At 46.7% G+C, this 3,607-nt stretch overlaps 1 long non-coding RNA gene across 1 annotated transcript; it reads right to left on the bottom strand.

Moving 5' to 3' along the window:
• Nucleotides 1–349: 349 nt before the first annotated feature.
• On the bottom strand, nucleotides 350–938 carry LOC119885669. The gene is made up of 3 exons (XR_005441378.1): nucleotides 839–938; nucleotides 612–708; nucleotides 350–532 (listed from the first exon to the last, which is right to left on the bottom strand). It is a non-coding gene; the product is annotated as an uncharacterized LOC119885669 (long non-coding RNA).
• Nucleotides 939–3,607: the final 2,669 nt, after the last annotated feature.

The following is a 3,607-nucleotide window of genomic DNA, read 5'->3' as shown; positions in this document are numbered from 1 at the left end:
TTCCTAACCTGCATCCAGGTTACATAGAAATGTCTGTATTACGCTTTAAACGGAATTGCTTTGCTACTATCAAAGGATGTGTTTAGCGGCTCCGATCCGCTATTCCTTTGGTGATCAATCACATGTGTATCTACGTTATATCAGAGAGGGACAGTGTTTCATCGCCCTCTTGTTACACTGACAGAGTTCGATATGTGTATAGATGTCCTACCCGGATAATAGCAACGATACAGAGAGCATGTGTATGTGATTGTAACCCTTGTGTTTGTTTCATAACTTGTGTTATCATTGTTTCAGTAAACGAAAGCGCTGTAACATCGTGTATCAATAAAAACGTGTGCTCACATGATCATGTATACATGACTTTCTTTATTGTGAATCAGGCAGGTTACACCACATGCACCAAGTAAAACATACGGTTGACATTTACTGTTAGGTTACAACAAGGCGCATATTACAGTTAGAACAGCAGTGAACTTCATCCTTGCAGCTCTTCAGTACGAGGGGACACAAGCAGCACCCTAGAATACACCTAGGGAGACAAATACATAAGCGTAAGTGTCTACATAAGGTATTACTGTTTATCTGCGAATACAATGCATCGGGCTTACCCTGCAAGTGACAGCAATCCAACGAAAGAAATTGCGAACCATCCGATACGGTAGGTAATCACAGGAGAATCATACGTGTAGCATCTAGGACAGAGGACTGATATACACAAAGACATGTTAAACGTAATACGAACTGACATTATGCAAAGAAAGTTGCACTGATCGAAATGTAGTAGACTGTATAAAACTTTGTCAGAGAGCTACCATAGTTTAACATCCTCCCTTACCGTAATCAGTATTAGAAATACGTCTTTCTGGTGAGGGTCCTCCGCTCATGTGCAAGGATTCCGAATCTACAATCGATAAGGAATAAGCCCCAGAATCAGAATCTGTCATTGTAAAGCACCTTAAACTAAAATACAGCGTTCCCGAATCGCATAGAGTAAGATAGCAAGCTCCTCAATCCGGGATGGTGATGTGTGCTATGTGTCTAAGACCATAGCCCCTAGCAAAAGACCCCTCCTCCCTATATTCCACAGAGAGAAGAAGAGCATGTGCTAACCCAGACATAAGGACAGCTGTAGCCAAAAACTAACTTTCCTTACAGACACACTCTTGTACATAATATCCAAAATATAATTATATGCACCAATGAACTTGATATGTGATACAATAAACACTTCAGCGACTGAGTAGTCTCCAATGTAGCGCATCATAATAAGCGCAGAGTGTCCATATGCAAATCGCCTTGTTAACAGCGCTGTTATCGAACAAAGACACGTACTCGGAGTCTAAACAATTATCAATAACGCAACAACACATGGATACAGCATTATCCGAGATAATTATAATAGAACTAGCGTATTACCCCCGCGGGAATCGTAAAGATGCGGTGGCTGTAATACCTAAATGTGTAATATTCACAGTGATGCGTCTGGACATCCAAGGTGTGCAGGCCAGTAAATTACAATGGCAGATATGCAGACAGCACAACCGTGGTACGACTGTATACTTTTAGAAGACAGAGAGTTCACCGAGCATGAGCTCGCGCAATTGAAGCGCGTTAATTTAATGTGCAGGAACATAAAACGCGGTTCAGTGATAGGATCGCACGACACTGTTCTCTCTAGGCCTATCTCTGTACAATGTACACATTACCATCCCGTTCAAGCAGTACTCGCACTGTTTGCTCAGCATGTAGACCGGACATTGAAAGGTGACTATCCTGCGAGACACGTTGAGCGCGCATAGGTTCGTGCGTCTAACAGTATCGATGGCACGTAAGCTCAGTCACGGAATACTCTGCTAACACACATCACCAGCGTGTGAACATGTACTGTGGTGTGTATTGAGAAGACGGTGTTGTGAACATGTTAAGAGCGCTCGAGTTGGCTCATTTCGTATCCACTGGAACATTTTTCGGTGTAATAGCTACGCTCCCATATGCTGCCTGGGAGCCCATGTAGTTACAAACTCATTCCCATTCGAGAATAATAATGGGCTCCATCTGCGGATGGATTAGCTGAGGGGTATAATGGGTCCCTCTGGGAGTAGACACCCGTGAATAGCGTATGTTCCATTTATGTATTATCTCGCTCGGCTATGGTCCAATGCGATCATTTTGTGAATTACATGGAAGCATTCTATTACCCGAGCGTAATATCCCGAGTGGTATGATTATCACAGTCTTTCATGTTAAATGAGATGACACATGGTTAATGTATTCCCAGCTGACAGGAGGCACATTTGAAAAACCTCCGGACACCAGTGAACGAGCGCCTCAGCGAAACCCTGACTCCTCGCACAACCCCGGATCAGTGAACGAGCGCCTCAGCGAAACCCCTGACTCCTCGCACTAGCAAAAACCCCGGATCAGTGAACGAGCGCCTCAGCGAAACCCCTGACTCCTCGCACAACCCCGGATCAGTGAACGAGCGCCTCAGCGAAACCCCTGACACCTCGCACTTGCAAAACCCCGGATCAGTAACGAGCGCTCAGTGAAAACCCTGACTCCTCGCACAACCCCGGATCAGTGAACGAGCGCCTCAGCGAAACCCCTGACTCCTCGCACAACCCCGGATCAGTGAACGAGCGCCTCAGCGAAACCCCTGACTCCTCGCACAACCCCGGATCAGTAACGAGCGCTCAGCGAAAACCCTGACTCCTCGCACTCGCAAAAACCACGGATCGGTGAACGAGCAGCTCAGAAGTTCCTGACATCTTCGAGAAGGAAAGAAATAACCTCAAGATGAGCAACATTAACTCCTCAGATATAACACGATATCGCTTCTAAGTCAATCGCCCGAACATACACTTCAAACCGTACACCTGTAATACCATGTATACCCACAATAAGCGTGAACAACGAACCGTAATTCTGAGACCCTCGCTAGCCCGGATAGATCGCAAGTCAAAATCACTCTCTCGTAACCGAGTGGTACTTCTTCCACGCAAACGGACCGATGTGACACGCGAACCTACGGAAGGTTCGATCCGCAGTACCGTGAACGGGAACGAGTTTCAGACACGGTACAAAGCTTGGTTGGCAAAAGCACCCGAAGAAGAAAGCAAGTACAGAGGGTGGCTCGCGAAAGCTCCCGATCGGTGTACAGGGAGTGGAACCGCACGCGATGAATACAAACTCGTCTCACATGAATCCGTGGAGGAGGTGTTCCGTCATGTATTCGACGCATGGTACACGGACCGTCCTCATCCTCCAGAGTACGTGTACAAAACACGGTTGTCAGAGTGGATAGCCAGAGCTCCCTCCGATAAACCTTTCTATCATAAGTGGCTGAAAACGGCTCCGTGGTTTGCCAGCGACTACAGGAGGGAACAGAGTGTCGGAATGTGTTACATACCAAACGCTCCCGTCTCCGACATGATTGAACGTCGGGACGGTGAATACGGATTGTCTACTTCGCAACTGTATCATAAGAGATACCTCGAGTGGGTTTCCAAGGTGTCCGCGTTCAACATCATGTACCCAGTGGATCAAAGTGCACGTGATGCAGAACGTAAGCGCCACAGCGAGTGGCAAGATCGAGCCCGAAGAG

The sequence above is a fragment of the Micropterus salmoides genome, unplaced genomic scaffold (assembly GCF_014851395.1).
Source record: "Micropterus salmoides isolate LMB-PRFRI ecotype aquatic unplaced genomic scaffold, ASM1485139v1 Ms_hic_scaffold_4, whole genome shotgun sequence".
NCBI classification, from domain to species: Eukaryota; Metazoa; Chordata; class Actinopteri; order Centrarchiformes; family Centrarchidae; genus Micropterus; species Micropterus salmoides.
This window is presented reverse-complemented; position numbering and strand designations above follow the sequence as displayed.